This window comes from Zootoca vivipara, chromosome 11 (genome assembly GCF_963506605.1).
Source record: "Zootoca vivipara chromosome 11, rZooViv1.1, whole genome shotgun sequence".
Taxonomy (NCBI): domain Eukaryota; kingdom Metazoa; phylum Chordata; class Lepidosauria; order Squamata; family Lacertidae; genus Zootoca; species Zootoca vivipara.
Window position 1 is genome coordinate 51,421,693 of NC_083286.1, and position 18,024 is coordinate 51,439,716.

At 44.3% G+C, this 18,024-nt stretch overlaps 1 protein-coding gene across 1 annotated transcript in view; it reads left to right on the forward strand.

Moving 5' to 3' along the window:
* The first annotated feature begins 15,888 nt into the window (after positions 1-15,888).
* Positions 15,889-18,024, forward strand: part of CCDC68 (coiled-coil domain containing 68) — a 29,217-nt gene continuing 27,081 nt past the window's right edge. The window contains exon 1 of the mRNA XM_035100522.2: positions 15,889-15,990. The gene's annotated coding sequence lies outside the window, so the exon portion shown is untranslated. The remainder of the gene's footprint in view (positions 15,991-18,024) is intronic.

Consider the following 18,024-nt stretch of genomic DNA (forward strand, 5'->3'; position numbering starts at 1 on the left):
CCTTGTTGGTCCTGTCCTATAATCCTACTTAGAATCTTTTTTAATCTATTTGCCAAAATATCCGTGAAAATTTTATAATCTACATTCAATAATGAGATTGGTCTAAAATCTCCTACTTGCCTATCCTCCTCCTCACCTTTCGGAATCAGTGTCACATAAGCTTCTTCCCATGATTTAGGTATAGAGCCTCCTTCCATAACACTGTTTATTATTTTCTGAAGGGTCTCACCTATTTCTTCTTTAAATAATTTATAATGTCTACTCGACAAACCGTCTGTACCTGGCGATTTCCCTATTTTTAATTTTTGGATGGCATCATATATTTCTTGTTTCGTTACAGGTTTATTCAACCTTTCTCTTTCCTCTTCTGTGACCTGGTTCTCCTTCCTTTTTTTTGAAAAATATTTATCCAATTTCTTTTCATTTATTCCCTTTTTCCTATAAAGTTTTTAATAATATTGGATAAGACATTTTTGTATTTCCTCTATTTTCCTCAATTTTCTCCCTTTATACAATATTTCCGTGACCAACCTCTCTTTTTGTTTTTTCCTTATTCTCCAAGCCAATAATTTCCCTACCTTATCTCCCCATTCGAAGGTTCTCTGTTTAATCCATCTTATCTTATTCTCAATTTCTTGACCTATCAATATAGATAGTTCTTTTTGTAATACCTTTATTCTCATTATCAAATTTTCATTTTTTGGGTTCTTTGCCAGATCTTTTTCTTTTTCCTTAATTTCTTCCTTAATTTTCTCCATATTTCTCTCCCTTTCTTTTCTAATTCTACTTTTTTGTTGGATGTATAATCCCCTTACAAAGGCTTTACCTGCGTCCCAAGTTGTCGTTAATTCCACCTCTCGTTGTATATTTTTTTCAAAAAATTCCTTTAATAGATTTTTAACTTTCTTTATAAATTCTTCGTCATTTAAAATTCTTTCATCCATTCTCCACCTTCTAATTTTCGTTTCTTTCTCCCTTAATTTTACCATTGTTGGGTTGTGATCAGTTATTGATTTGGTCAATATTTCATTTTTAACCACTCTTTGTGCTAATCCTTTTGAAATCCATATCATGTCTATTCTGGAGGCCGTCTTTTTCGCTCCTGAGTAATAAGTAAACTTTTTACCATTTGGGTTTTCCTTTCTCCAGATATCTTCTAGATTATAATTATCTACTAAATTCAAGAAGGTTTCCGGTAATCTCCCTCTGCATTTCCTAAGTATACAGGAGCATTTCAACTCATTGAGTAAACAAGCATAAGATCAGGCTGTTAAACTGCTTTGTTAGGGACCTCTACTAGTAAAAATTGGGGTGCGGGGGGGGGGAGGAGGTTCTTCCAGCTTCTGGCATTCCAAAGCTTCGTCTCACCTCACCAAGAGCGTGTGTGCACTGATCATTTAAGTTAATGGGAATGATATAACAACAACCAGCTTTCTTTGGGCTGATTCACTGTACACATGCATCCTAGTCACTTGATGATGGGAGCAACAGGAGGTAACTTGCCACGTGAATGAGCCAGCACTGATCCAGTGCCCTGTGAAGTAGGTTAGGTTGAGAGGCAGTGGCTGGCCCAGGGTAGTGGATGAGTGGGGATTTGAAACTTTGAACGACAACGCCCAGGTTTCCAGGGAAGATGCTTGCGCCTGCCATGTACCTATGCCTACAGCGAAATATTAGTTGACGCAGGTGGCGCCGTGGTCTAAACCACTGAGGCTCTTAGGCTTGCCAATCGGAAGGTCGGTGGTTCGAATCCCCATGGCGGGGTGAGCTCCCGTTGTTCTGTCCCAGCTCCTGCCAACCTAGCAGTTCGAAAGCATGCCAGTACAAGAAGATAAATAGGTACCACTGTGGTGGGAAGGTAAACGGCGTTTCCGTGCGCTCTGGTTTCCGTCACGGTGTTCTGTTGCACCAGAAGCAGTTTAGTCTGTGGACAAACGCCGGCTCCCTTGGCCTGAAAGCGAGATGAGCACTGCAACCCCATAGTCACCTTTGGATCATGATTGCTTCTTAAGCATGCAGCTTTTTGACAGTCACGGTTGCACGTAGCAGTATATTTTTAGGAGCCACATTACAGTATTTCTGTGAACGTAAGTTTCATTAAACTGTTTTTAACATTGTGTTTTAATTGTTGTAACCGACTCTGGGACCTTGGGGCTAAGGGTCTGTTAAATCATCATCATCATCAATATATATAAAAATGTTCCCACTACGTGCGTGAATGTAACACCCTTCCTCTGTAACTGCTGAACTGAATTGCATCAAATTAGGACAAAGTGTACCTTGCCCATCAGGGAGGGATCTGGCATGAATTCCCCCCCCCCAAAAGCACACCTTTCATACCTAAAATAATGATTAAACACACAAAAAAGTGGCGCACAAATTATACATCACCAGCAGAAGCTCTGAAGACTCCAGCAGCATCCAACAGAAAGGATTGCGCACTGTCACCAGCAAAAACTCTGAAGGGCGGCGCCAAATAATGATGTCATCAGCCAAGCAACTGAAACCGGCAATGCGGCCATTACCAGACAACCCACAGAGTCAGGCCGGGGCAAAGGAATGGAGATACAGGGCGGAGGCCTCGGCTTGCATTTAAATACTAGCCCAAGCCAAGGCCGACAGACTAGGCCCCGCCTCTACTTTAAAGCCTACAAACTAGGGTTCTGCTCTACTTTACAAACTAGGCCTCGGCTCTACTTTCCGGCCAACAGACTAGGCCTCAGCTCTACTTTACAGCCTACAGACAAGGCCTCGACTCTACTTCCCAGACTAGGCCTTGCCTCTACTTTACAGCCTAAAGACTAGGCCTCGGCTCCACTTTACAGACTAGGCCTCAGCTCTACAGCCTTTAAAATACTATCCCGAATGGAGCCCTGGGTGGGGGGAGGAGGGGCCCAAATAGGTCATGGGCTGACATAGGGTAGGGGGAGCTACAGGGTGGGGGGAGGGGGGACGGGATACCTCATGGGTCACTACAGGATGGGAGTAAACACAGGGATGAGACACAACCACGGGGGAGGGGCACATAGTCCAGGGGGAAACGGACACATCCTCCCCCTTTCCTGGGAAACATTGACCCTGAGCATAGCTGTCAAGTTTTCCCTTTTCTCGCGAGGAAGCCTATTCAGCATAAGGGAATTTTCCTTAAAAAAGGGAGAACTTAACAGCTATGTTAAGGCACAGCAACGCGTCATGGATCGTCACAGGGTGGGGGCAGCCACAGGGATAACCCACAGCAATGCGTGGGAGGGTCAACTAGTAATAATAATATTTATAATAATACAGAGTGCTTATCTAATAATAAGCCAAGTGCTTGTTTCCAGATGTACTACATAGGAATATAGGAAGCTGCCTTATGCTGAGTCAGATCAATGGTTCATCTAGCTCAGTCTTTTCGACACGGATTGGCAGCAGCTCTCCAAGGTTTCGGACAGATGTCGCTCCCAGCTCTCCCTGGAGGTGAAATCCCATGGCAGAGATACGGAACAAGGAAAGGGTTACCTCGAGTTACAAACGCCTCAGGTTACAAATGCTTAGGTTACAAACTCCACTAACCTGGGAGTAGTACCTTGAGTTGAGAACTTTGCCCCAGGATGAGAACGGAAATTGTGTGCTGGCGGCGCAGCGGCAGCAAGAGGCCCCATTAGCGAAAGCACGCCTCTAGTTAAGAACAGTTTCAGGTTATGAACGGACCTCCAGAACGAATTAAGTTCGTAACTAGAGGTACCACTATAACACATTATGCTGGATAACCCACCCATATGCTGCCTGGACTATATACTTAGTTGCTACAGCAGAGAGATCAGAGGTGAAATCTGAAGAGACTTGTCCCTGGCTATGATGAAAGTGAGAGAACCAGGAAGGGAGAATGCTACATAGAAAGTAGTTTTCCCATCTCACTAAAACCAAAGGTGGGGAAAACTGGAGAAATAAGAAGAGAGAGAAGTGGGAAAGTTAAAACACAAAAATTACTTGCTCTGCTATGAATGGAAATAAGGGAGGACAAATGCTGGGTTTTCTGTTTTTGTTTTACTGTAAGTTAGAAATAAATCACTACTGGGAAAACCATAGCTTTAACTATACGGACATCACCTTTCCGACAAAAGTCCATATAGTTAAAGCTATGGTTTTCCCAGTAGTGATGTATGGAAGTGAGAGCTAGACCATAAAGAAGGCTGATCGCCAAATAATTGATGCTTTTGAATTATGGTGCTGGAGGAGACTCTTGAGAGTCCCATGAACTGCAAGAAGATCAAACCTATCCATTCTGAAGGAAATCAGCCCTGAGTGCTCACTGGAAGGACAGATCCTGAAGCTGAGGCTCCAATACTTTGGCCACCTCATGAGAAGAGAAGACTCCCTGGAAAAGACCCTGATGTTGGGAAAGATTGAGGGAACTAGGGGAAGGGAATGACAGAGGATGAGTTGGTTGGACAGTGTTCTCGAAGCTACTAACATGAGTCTGACCAAACTGCAGGAGGCAGTGGAAGACAGGAGTGCCTGGCGTGCTCTGGTCCATGGGGTCACGAAGAGTCGGACACAACTAAACGACTAAACAACAAGTTAGAAATGAGTGACTTGACTAATGATCCACAGCAGAGACAGTAGTGGGTTCTGATGAAACCCAATTAAAGTTTTCCAGAAAACTGACATTTTCCACCACCAGAAGTTTGTCAATTGCACTGCCTGTCCCCTCTGCTTAGTGTCACATCTGAATTGGCTTTTAGCTGGTCTGCCAAACAGTGCCATTCAAGAGACAATTAGTCATCACTATTGATCGGAGGCAGTCGAATTCATTAACTCCCACACAGTGGTGAAAGGAGGGTCACTGGCACCACAAAACCTGTCAACTGAGCTAAATATCTATCATTTATAAAAACTAATGAAGACTAGGAAGCTGAAGCAAAATTTCACTGAAATGCTGTATATTGAAAGGACTGTGCAACAATCACAGCAAAGGTGTGCATTGTTACATCGTTGGTCAAGCAATAAAACTAAGTCGATGTAAAAGTATAAATTAATGAGGCCAATTCACAGGTAGCTTACACTGTTATATTCTCAGCGATGGCAAGTGAAGATAATTAACTCCCAAGTCTCAATTTACCAAGCACCTATTGCATTCAGAGCCCCTTGAAAGGAATAGTAGCAATTGCACACTTTCTTATTCCAACACATTCAAATCCATTTGCAACAAATCATACTTTACATATGTGCATCAAAATATAAATTAACAGAAATAAACCTAACTTCTGAAACCTTCTCAGAGGATTAGAATTTGCTGTTATAATTATGGGGGGGGGAGAGTTACCTCCCAGAAAGCATTCAAATTTATTTGATACAGTTATATTATGAGGTCGCCTGCTTTTCTTGGATAAGAGATTGGTGCCAACTGAAGAATACAGATGTATTGGATTTGGAGGGCCATGACAATCACTTCGGTTATTTAAATTACGACAAATCTAAACTGCATAAAAGTTTTACCAGCCATATTGTAAGAAACGGAAGAGGTGGTTATGATCAGATAGGTGCAGGATATCGGACGCCCTGTTATGATGAGAGAATGGGAATCACTCTGGAAAACTAACATGAACTTTACTGAATGTTACACTATTAAAAATATATATGATGAAAATGCAGTTTCGGTGGTATCTTACACCATCAAAACTCTCCAAGATGTATAAAAATAATTCAAATAAATGTCGGAAGTGCGGAGAAAAGGCAGGAGATTTTTACCACATGTGGTGGACATGCAGAAAAATTAAGGAGTTTTGGAATATTGTTTATGATGAGTTGAATTTTTTTTAATTTTTTTTTAACATTCTTAAAGAAACCAGAGGCTTTTCTGTTCAGAATTCTAGGTAAAGATATCCCGAAAAACGTAAGAGAAATCTTTCTATATGCAACAGCTACCACCCATCTATTAATAGCACCTAACTGGAAGGGGGGAGGGAGATACCAATGTTAATGGAATGGCAAAATAAATTATTAGACAGAAATGCAGAAATGGCTCAATTAACAAATAGGTTAAGAGGCAACACAAAACACTCATTTTTTTCAAAAATGGGAAATGTTTAAGAGATACTTACAAAAAATAACAGCGACATACTATGGCGTACTATGAATGACCCTTGTGTATGTAAAATATTAGGAAATAAAGAAAAATTGGTATGACATGTTGTAAAAAAGTATTGGAAAGTAAATTAAGAGTAAGGTAATAGTTATAAGTACATTCAAAATAATAAATGACAACTATATCGGGAAATGATGGGAAGTCTACATTTACTTTACTTTACTTTGTTATATGTTACTTTATTTTATGTACAGTCATACCTCGGGTTGCAAACGTGATCTGCGTGGGAGGCGCTGCATCTGCGCACGCAGGTGATGCGATCCGGCGCTTCTGCGCATGTGTGTGTCATTTTGTGGTTATTGCACATGCGCGAGCGCCGAAACCCAGAAGTAACCCCTTCCGGTACTTCTGGGTTTGGCGCGGTCCGCATCCCGAAAACGCACAACCCACAGCGTTCGTAACCCAAGGTATGACTGTATTATTTTTTGATTATAGCTTAGTTGAAATCTAAGCGGAATTAGAAGTTTGAATTGATATATTATGGTTAAATAATTTAAGAATATTTTCTTCTTTGTATGTATGTATGTATGTATGTATGTATGTGAATGTGTGAAGTTAAATCTGTAATGACATCAATGAATTTCAATAAAGAATTTATTTTAAAAGAAAATATTTGAAAGAAGTCCATAGTCCCGGGTTGGCTTACAGTTTGTTTGATGTTTTATTATGTTTTTATATGCACCCAGAGGGGCTGGGGAAACCCAGTCAGATGTGTGGGGTATAAATAATAAAATAACAACAATTATTATGAAATTGTGAGACTGCTTCCCCTATTAGTCATACTGGTACAGTTGGACAGCAGGATCCTACAGAGAGGTGGGGTGTTGTTGTTTTTTGGCACCTACTCAAAAATGAAAAGTCTTGAAAAGTCACCTTGTGCCAGCAAAAAAGAAGCAGACTCTGAAAATAAGAACATAAGAGAAGATTGCTGGATCAGGTCAATGGCTCATCTAGTCCAGCATTCTGTTCTCATAGTGGCTAACCAGATGCTCAGGCAAAGCCTGAAAGAAGGACCCAACACAAGAGCATCTGGTATTCAGAAGCAATATGGCCTCCAGCCATGGAGAGAGACCACAGTCATCACAGCTAGGAGCCATTTGATAGCCTTGTCCTCATGTGGCATTCGGGTTCAAATGTGTCACAACTTCTAATTATTTTAGAATTAACATAGGCTCGATTGGTCTCAATAAAGATACAGATGCTGTGTCAAAAATGCATTGTGTCCTCTTTTTTAACCATTCTTTGCCATTTAGTGAGAAAATAGATTGTATTTGAAAATGACCAAAAGGGGGAGGGTTTTTGTGTGTGTGAAATTGTCATTTGTAGGGTGCTGGGATTTTGATGTACTTGTCTTACTTTTGGGTTAGCCCAGGAGTGTTCTAGTACCGTATTCACTCTACAAATCAAATCATCAGCGGTTTACATTCTGCAGCCTCCCCAGGTGCCACCCTTCAATCAAAGCCCAAAGTAAGGGGCTTCCCTGGGGCTTTTTTCTTCTTCAAAAGATCAGATAGTAGAGGCAGCCAGGGAGGCTGCACAATGCAAAGATAGCCAAACAGCCACACCCTCCACCATCTCTCAATGATGTAAGCTCAAAACCCCACACTCACAGAAGGACTGAAGTGTCCTGAGAATAAGGCAGAAAAATGGAAGCCTCTTTTGCAGGGGGAGAAACTGCAGAACATTTGGCACACCATCAGCTTTCTTTTCCTCTGCTCAGCTTCCTTGATAACTAGGCTGGCAATAAAGCAGTGTGCTCAACACGCAAGCCTGGTAGACCTTTATCTTGGTACTGGTCATTAGCATAAGTTGCCCATGACTCACTTCCATAAAGTAGCGTTCCCAACAGGCTGGCAATGCTTGCTGCAAATTATTTGTCAGGTGCCATGTTCATGCTTGAGTTTGACTGTGGAAGCCTTACTTCAGCTAAGGACAGGCTCCTTCTACATCACCTGCCCCCAATATAGTTGGCTGCATATTTACAGGTGTGCATGCAATTGCACACAAATATTTGGTATCGTGGTTTCTAAGGAATGAAGGAAATAGCCCAGGGTTGGTGCTTTTGAATTATGGTGCTGGAGGAGACTCTTGAGAGTCCCATGGACTGCAAGAAGATCAAACCTATCCATTCTGAAGGAAATCAGCCCTGAGTGCTCACTGGGAGGACAGATCCTGAAGCTGAGGCTCCAATACTTTGGCCACCTCATGAGAAGAGAAGGCTCCCTGGATGTTGGGAAAGATTGAGGGCACAATGAGAAGGGGATGACAGAGGACAAGATGGTTGGACAGTGTCCTTGAACATGAGTCTGACCAAACTGTGGGAGGCAGTGGAAGACAGGAGTGCCTGGCGTGCTCTGGTCCATGGGGTCACAAAGAGTCGGACACGACTAAATGACTAAACAAAAACTGCATGTTGGAAATTTAAGATAAGGGCAAAAACTTCCAGTGTTGCTGAAACTGGGGAATATGGGAATATAAATTAATCAACAACTTTCCATTTATGAAAAAAGATTTATATACCTGTATTCATTTTTTTAAAAAAATTATCAGAGTGGTTTGCAACAATTATACATAAAACACTTAAAATGCATAAAAAAATTGAAGCCAGAAATCAGGTAGCTGTTATGGAAATATGTATTGTTAATTGCCTGCATAAGCTTGATGAAACTGTAACGTTATCAGCAGGCATGTAAAAGGCATGGCACAGATACTGTTGGCAGAGTACAGTATCCCATAATACTGGGAGGATGTCACCAAAGACTGTTTCTTGTTGCTTTCAAAAGAGCCTTATCAACTCAGGAATGAGCATGAATGCTCCTGCAGATGATCTCAGTTATTGAGTTGGGATATAAGCTAAGGTCCTCTCAACCTAAGTTGTTCAGCACTTTGTAAATTAATGCAAAGGACCTTGAACCTGGCTTGGTAGCAGATGGGCAGCCAGTGTAGAAGTTTAAACAATGTTGTCTGCCATCAGCAGTCCAACCGCTGCATTTTGCATGATCTATTGCAGGCATAGGCAACCTTGGCTCTCCAGATGTTTTGGAACTACAACTCCCATGATCCCTAGCTAACAGGGCCAGTGGTCAGGGATCATGGGAGTTGTAGTTCCAAAACATCTGGAGAGCCAAGGTTGCCTATGCCTGATCTATTGGAACCAGGCCCTCACATAGAGTCCATTGCAGCAATCCATCCTTGAAGGTATTCTCATTTGGATAATGATTGGAATTGAGAAAGTGGGTAATAGTTTGGAACCTGCCCCCTGCCCCCCTCAAAATATCTTATCACCCAAAGTATAACCCTCCAACCCAATGTCTCAAGAAGATGTTCTTGATACCAAAGGATGTATGAGGTCAGGAAGGAACGAACCAGCCAAACCTGATATTCAAGGAAGAATCTCATCTGATCACAATAAGGCTTCCTACACAGGAAATTACAGGCTTCACATACATTACAGCGTGATGCTGAGACAAGATACCTCAAGCGACAAATATGGGCAGTGTGTATGTACAGGTGGATGGGCTTTGACACATGACAGGACAGGTGTCACAGGAAGAAAGTGCCCTGTCGTCATACATGCTAACAGTAATCTCAATTCTCTGGGGGAACAGAGAGGATTATCAGTTGGAATGCCCCCCATTGCTCCCCTCCGAGAATGTCCAAGAGCTCCAACTCAAGTAAGCAAACCAAACAATGTGAACATGAGAGGAGGCCTGGTGGATCAGGTCAAATGCCGGTTTTCACTGACGCTGAACCTTTTTGCCCTTGCTTATGATACCCAAGGTGTATATTTTTAGGACCCACCTTATTTCGGCAGTTGTAACTTTTAATAATAATAATAATAATAATAATAATAATAATAATAATAATAATAATATTGTGTTATTACATCGTGTGTTCATGTGAAGGGTGGGCAAGAAATAATAGAATAAATAGAATATAAGATATTTAATAAAATAAGATAAGCAATACCGAATAAAAATGATGTCTCTGGAGGACCCTCCGCCATCAAAAGGCAAATTCAGAATAAACCGTTCAAGCTGAGCAGCAAGCACCATGGCCAATTCTGTATGCATTATCCAAGAACAAAGCCTTGTTTTTCCACAGGCAGACTTTGTTCTCCTCTGTGCGAAATTTGAATGGAGGGTGGGTACAGAACCTGAACAGTTCTGCTTGCTACCTCCCAGCCTTGTATGACAGGAGCAATAGACTTTGGAACCGTGCCCCACCTTTCCTGTGTTTACAAGTCAAACATGGAGGAATGTCAGGCCTGATTTCGCTTCCCCAAGGAATATAACCTTGGCTTAAAAAAGGAGGCGCCCAGGTAGTTATGGTTTTTAAAAGGATATCACTTTGTAGATAAGTCTGGTGCTGTGCCGAAACCTGTCCTTCAGCTTCTTAGAGCTTTACTTTTCCTGCAAAAGAGGCTTTTATTTTTTTGCGCCTCTTTTTAAGGGCACTTCAGAATTTGGGTGAGTGCAAGGTTAATTTTACCTTATCATTGCAAAGTGGCCAAGGGTGGGTTCCCCCCTTTTTCTGTTAAATATTTATCTGAAGCCTCCCTGATTTCCAGTGCTGCTCAGTCTGAAAAAGCACAATGGCAAAAGTTACATATTCCCCTATGCTTAAACTGAACCATAGAAAGGCAAGGATACGGGCTACCAAGCACCTGAGATCATTGCTATAATTGTAAATGGTTTTGTTTTCAAGGGAAGTTCTTCCTTTTACCTTAGGGATGGGATTTAGGTTTGATGAGGCCCTAGCTACTAAAGGTAATGAGACCCTTTATAGGTCCAGCTGCCCTTTGTCAATAACAAATTGTCGCCTTTTTGTGTTGAATATATAGTAAAATAGTGCCTGGCGTGCTATGGTCCATGGGGTCACAAAGAGTCGGACACGACTAAATGACTAAACAACAACAACATATAGTAAAATTCATGTTAAATTGCTGTTTTAGGGGTTGTTTTTAAAAAGTCTGGAACGAATTAATTCGTTTTGCATTACTTTCTATAGGAAAGCGCGCCTTGGTTTTGGAACACTTTGCTTTCGGAACAGACTTCCGGAACAAATTCAAGGTACCACTGTATATAGAAATGAGCAGTGATATTTTAGGGAGCAGGCTAGCAGGAGGGGCCCATTACTTACATCATAGGAGCCCACACAACACAAAACACTGTTGCTGTAAGTCGGTTTCATCTTATTTGTTTTTTATCTTGTATTTTGGAAATGTACATCCTGTGTTTTTTTGGGGGGGGGCAAGAGAATGGGGCCCTAAGCTACAGCTTATTTAGCTTATACGTAAATCCGGCACTGGGTGGGGAATTTTTTTTTTTTTTTACCACACTGATGTCATATCTGGTCCTGACCTGGTACCAGACACTGACTCCTTGGAGGAAGAACCAGACACCTCACAGATCCACAACCTTGAGGAGCAGGCAGCCCCCCCCCCCGATCCAATGCTGTGGATCCCCTTGAAGATCCAAGTTGATGCCTGTTGAAAAATCCCCTGAAACTGTCAGAAGAGGAAGAGGAGGGACCCACAGTCCTTGAGAGGACTGGTAACAAAAGTCCAGGCTGGAAGAACAACAACACAGTACAATGTCTACAGATCTAGAACCACTGTAAGCAGTCTACTCACGAGTGAGAAATCCCCATTAAGCCTTTACTGCCAGCAGCTGTGTTTAGAGTGTACTTTGTTGTTGTTTAGTCGTTTAGTCGTGTCCGACTCTTCGTGACCCCATGGACCATAGCACGCCAGGCACTCCTGTCTTGCACTGCCTCCCGCAGTTTGGTCAAACTCATGTTCGTAGCTTCGAGAACACTGTCCAACCATCTTGTCCTCTGTCGTCCCCTTCTCCTAGTGCCCTCAATCTTTCCCAACATCAGGGACTTTTCCAAGGATTCTTCTCTTCTCATGAGGTGGCCAAAGTATTGGAGCCTCAGCTTCACGATCTGTCCTTCCAGGGTGCACTCAGGGCTGATTTCCTTAAGAATTGATAGGTTTGATCTTCTTGCAGTCCATGGGACTCTCAAGAGTCTCCTCCAGCACCATAATTCAAAAGCCTCAATTCTTCGGCGATCAGCCTTCTTTATGGTCCAGCTCTCAGGGACCCAGGTGGCGCTGTGGTTAAACCACTGAGCCTAGGGCTTGCTGATCAGAAGGTCGGTGGTTCGAATCCCTGTGATGGGGTGAGCTCCCGTTGCTTGGTCCCAGCTCCTGCCAACCTAGCAGTTCGAAAGCACGTCAAAATGCAAGTAGATAAATAGGAACCGCTACAGCGGGAAGGTAAACGGCGTTTCCATGTGCTGCTCTGGTTCGCCAGAAGCAGCTTTGTCATGCTGGCCACATGACCTGGAAGCTGTCTTCGGACAAACGCCGGCTCCCTCGGCCAATAATGCGAGATGAGCGCGCAACCCCAGAGTCGGTCACGACTGGACCTAATGGTCAGGGGTCCCTTTACCTTTACCTCACTTCCATACATCACTACTGGGAAAACCATAGCTTTAACTATACGGACCTTTGTCGGCAAGGTGATGTCTCTGCTTTTTAAGATGCTGTCTAGGTTTGTCATTGCTTTTCTCCCAAGAAGCAGGCGTCTTTTAATTTCGTGACTGCTGTCACCATCTGCAGTGATCAAGGAGCCCAAGAAAGTAAAATCTCTCACTGCCTCCATTTCTTCCCCTTCTATTTGCCAGGAGGTGATGGGACCGGTGGCCATGATCTTGGTTTTTTTGATGTTGAGCTTCAGACCATATTTTGCGCTCTCCTCTTTCACCCTCATTAAAAGGTTGTACTTTAGGAGCCCACAATATATAAGATCTCCCTCTGGAGCCTTCCAGTTGTTAGAAGCCACATAGATTGTTCCTTGGTCATGCTCATGCCCTACTGAATTCCTTTGGATATTGACCCTGGATTATTTCCTGCTGGTTATTGAACCCAGGACTTTCTCCACGCATAGTGTGTGATTTACCACCAAGCTGCATCTTTTACTCCAGCTCCATGAATGCTCAAGCTTTTTAGAGTAATGTACTTCTGGCACCTTGTATCAAATGAATTTACAGTGGTACCTTGGGTTACAGACTCTGCTAACCCGGAAGTAGTACCTCAGGTTAAGAACTTTACCTCAGGAGGAGAACAGAAATTGCGGCGGCGGCGGGAGGCCCCATTAGCTAAAGTGGTATCTCAGGTTAAGAAAGGTTTCAGGTGAAGAACGGACCTCCGGAATGAATTAAGTTCGTAACCAGAGGTACCACTGTATAGGTTAAAGAAAGGAGGAATTCAGCCTGCCCTCCTTGGTGCCCGGAAGGAGCTGCTGCAGATTCTGACAGTGAATTCTGAAGTTTCTATAAAGTTAACAAGCGCAATCCCTATGCTTGTTCTAGTAGTTTTAGCCTGGAGGTTATAAAGATATGAGACACATACCTTGTAAACGGAATATGCTGTAGCAATGGCAGCTCCTGACCCAACCGGTCTTCTTTTATTGGGAGGGTATTTGCATGCACAAATTCTGCTGGTTGGGAGGCTTTAGGAGAATGATACGCACATGTACTTTCAGATTTGTGAAGATACCAATAACAGTGGCTGAAATCTTGCAACAGATTGTTTTCAAAAGCAAGCAGAACTGGGTGGCTACTGGCAAATCCCACACCTTCCAAGTACTTGGTACTGCAGTCCCACTACTTCCTTTGCTTCTGCAAAGCGACAATGCCTGCCTTTTTCTATATATTGGCCATTAGGGGTTGATTACCGGTCTTACTTATCCATCATGAGGATCACATGCTTTCAATGAGGATGATTTCCATGAGCGAAATAAAGCAAAATGCACTTCTGTTTAGAGAAGAGGAGGTTTGCCTAAATGGTACCTTCATGGTGTGGGAGCTGTGGCTGTGCCAGCCCGGAAAGATAACATCAGAAATGCTCACATCTTGAACTAGTAGCTGCTTCTTACAGCAAGTAGTGTTGCTCCTTTTGGAAACCAGAGCACTGCTGGTTTAGGAAAGAGTCACATCATTTGCTTCTCCCATGTTGTCCAGGGCTTCTGATATTTGTTGTTGTTTAGTCGTTTAGTCGTGTCCGACTCTTCGTGACCCCATGGACCAGAGCACGCCAGGCATTCCTGTCTTCCACTGCCTCCCGCAGCTTGGTCAAACTCATGTTCGTAGCTTCGAGAACACTGTCCAACCATCTTGTCCTCTGTCGTCCCCTTCTCCTAGTGCCCTCAATCTTTCCCAACATCAGGGTCTTTTCCAAGGATTCTTCTCTTCTCATGAGGTGGCCAAAGTATTGGAGCCTCAGCTTCACGATCTGTCCTTCCAGTGAGCACTCAGGGCTGATTTCCTTCAGAATGGATAGGTTTGATCTTCTTGCAGTCCATGGGACTCTCAAGAGTCTCATCCAGCACCATAATTCAAACCATTGTGCTTTGGGATGGACCCATGTTGCAGCAACTCCAGGAAATAACCAAAGAAGGACATCTCATAGCAGCAGATGATCCACACTGGAATTTTAACTGTGACACAAGCCGGTGCTGGCAAATGTCAGCCTGCAGGCACCACTATACCGAATGGTTTGTTTGAGTCCTCTTGAGGTGGTGGTGAGGGGCAAACCATAGTTCAGTGGAAGAGAATAAGCGTTATATCAGGGATGGGGAATCTCAGTCTCGGGGACCAAATGTGATCTCCAGGCCTCTCTGTCTGCTCCTTGGAACCCCCTCCACAGACACGCCTTCTTTCTGCAAGCCACAGTTCACCCCAGCCCTGCTCTGCACCCTCCTTGAGTGTTTTTGCCTGGCTGGAATTTGTCCTTCGACATTCATTGCTCTGCCCACTTTTACATCTGGCCCTGCCCCTCACCTGCATGAGCTTCCTGTTAGACTGCCCAGTCAGAAATGTGGCCTTCAAAGTTAGCATGGGGGGCAGCTCCCACCCCCAAAATCAAGTAAATCAATAAAAATATTTTAACTATCTGTGGCCCTGCCCGAAGTCCTGCATCCAACCACTGGCACCTCTAGGTAACAAAGCATCCAACAGCAAGTGATGGGGAAATTCTGAGACCCTGAAAAGCTGCTGTTGGCTATTCAGTAGTTTTCTGTATTCCCAGTCCAAGACATGAAAAAATCCACTCCAAACTATAGTTTCCTAGTTTTCAGAGATCTGGAAAAACTTGGCCCAAAATCCATCAGGACAGGGAAGATCATAGGCATAGCTGGTGGGGGATGGGGGGGACACAGCTGCCCCCCTTAACCAATAAATAAAAACACTTAACTAACTGAACAATTGCGTTGCAGATAAGCTTGGTTCTGCCCCCCCAACATAAAGCCTCCCCCTCCTAAAAGAAATCCTGGCTACGCCCATGGGGAAGGTAATAGATCTTGGGGGGCAGGGAATGGCCCACCTTAAAGGCAAACTTTCTTATGGATGCTGTTTTTCACCTAACCTAAATAGTTGCAGGCTGGCAGATGCACCTGTTCGTTTTAACCTCTCTCTGGAACTCCGCGCAAACTTTCCCCCACGCTGGATGGACGGGAGGGGAAAACTGCCCCCCCAGCCCCCCCAAGAAAGAACAAACAAGCCCAAGGACTCGGGGAAAGTGCTGCAGCTGAGCTTCTGCTGACAGGCTGGAAAGGCATGTGGCGACGGCGTCGCTTCCGATCCGCCTTGTGTGGAAGAGACTGCGCCGCTTCCAGGTTGGCCTGCTCCCGGGGGCGGGCGGGCTGGCGGGTGGCAGGGAGGAGCCAGCGCCGTCGGTGTTTGGGAAGAGCCGGGCAGGGACTCGGCAGGAGCCAGGAGCGGCGGAGACCCGAGGCAATCGCTGCCCGGAGTGAAGCGCGCGCGCACACACGGCGAGGAGATAACGCACTGGGGTAAGAGGGAGCAGGAGAGAATCCGGGTGGATGGATGGAGCCCCCCCCCCGCCTCCACCCAAGCCGAGGAGCACCCCAGGGAGGACAAACTTGCGGGTCGGGTTGCCCACACACGCCTGGGTGTGTTGGAGAGGGAATTTTCCACTTTGGGAAGGTTGCTGCCTGCCTCGCCCTGGAGATAATTCCTTGACGGGCCATTAGGCAAGAGCTGCTCCTGCTCCACCCGCCTCAAAGCTGGAAGATTTTCTTTCTTTCTTTCTCTTATCTGTGCTTAATAATTTAGTTGGGAAAAGCGGGAGATGGTGTTCTGCTTCGGACGCAGAGACTGAGCGAAGTTTCAGACTAAGGGGCCATGATGAAACTTGTGTTTTCGGGAGAAGAGTTCTGTGCGTCTCGGAAGCTTGTCTCTCCCCTTATGCCAGTGGTTTCAGTGGCTGCGGTGGCCATTGAATTATAAGCCAGAGGAGGTGGGCTCATATGAGCAACTGGAGAGAGAGAGAGAGAGAGAGAGAGAGAGAGAGAGAGAGAGAGAGAGAGAGAGAGAGAGAGAGAGAGAGAGAGCTGCTTAATTTTAGTGGGGGGGGAGAGGTGGGAAGAAGAGGAAATTGGGGGTGGGGTGGGTAAAATCTGTTTGGAAGTGACACCTGTTGAAGTTCCTTTGTTTAACGCAGAGGGGAAAGCACTGCGCATCTTCTCGCAAGTAGGCCTACTTATCTCCATTCTCATTTCACATTATTACTATTTCTATATAGTGATCTCAGTGTGTATGTATGATTGAATCTGATTGATTGATTTCATTTATATCTCAACTTTTTCTCCAGGGAGCTCAAGGTGGCAAACATGGTTCTCCGCCATCTCATTTAATCCCCCCAACAAACTTGTGAGGTAGGTTAGGGTGAGAGGCAGTGATTGGCCTAAAGGTCACCTAAACCGAGTAGGGATTACTGGCTCAGATAGAGGAGCCATGCTACGTGGTAGAGGGACTGTCATGCATATTAGAAGCTTCCAGGTTTAATCCTTGGCATAAGGGGTCTTAGAATGCAATTCTGGGCACACTTTCCAGGGAGTAAGCCTCGCTGAACACAATACAACTTACTTCTGGGTAGAAGTGCAGACGATTTTTCTCTCAATCTGGGTAGACAGTGCTAGACCATCTCATGTACAGCTCCATAGATCTATTCCTGTATTGGAAACTGGGGTAGCATAATGGCTAGAGTGTTGGAGGCAGACCCATGTTCAGAATCCCACTCATGCCGTGTGCTCATTGGATAACCTTGGATCTCTTTGCTTAACCTACTTCACAAAGTTGTTGCAATGACAAAACAGATCATGTAGAAGAGCTCCTTGGAGGAGAGGTGGGATGGAAATAGATGAATAATGCAAGATGTTGAGATGCTGACAGAAAAAACTGATGTTGGGGCTGAGCCCTGGGACAAATTAGGTCTGGGCAACATGTGGAGGCAGTGGAAGACAGGAGTGCCTGGCGTGCTATGGTCCATGGGGTCACGAAGAGTCGGACACGACTAAACGACTAAACAACAACAACAACATGGTTACAACCATGTTTACAGTACTCAGCTCCAGAGTAACGTGGCTGGTTCTCTCTTATTTAAAAGAGCTGTCATGTATTCCTGCATTGGATATGAGTCACATGGTCAACTCTGGCTCCTTGTGGAAGAGCCCTAGGGACACAGGTGTATGAAGGAAGGATCAACTTACCCAGGTGCAGACACAACTTTAGGGAATCTTTCCTGCATGCTGGTTTTAAAATGTGTCTTTGTGGCCCATGCAAGTCAGTCTCCGTAAAGTCAAACATGCCGGGTCTGGTGTTAGTTCCTTCCAACCATGGAGTTGCTTGCTTCCTGTGGAGGAATGTTAAGCTTACGGCTTTTCAGAGTTTCAATCTAGTGTCCTAACTGCTGTGTAAATCCTGACCCCCAGATGAAGCGTTGTACTCATTGATACTCATGTTGGTTCTCAAATGCAAAACTTTTCTTGTTTTGTGTGCATGGTCAGTCACTTGAATGCTTGCAA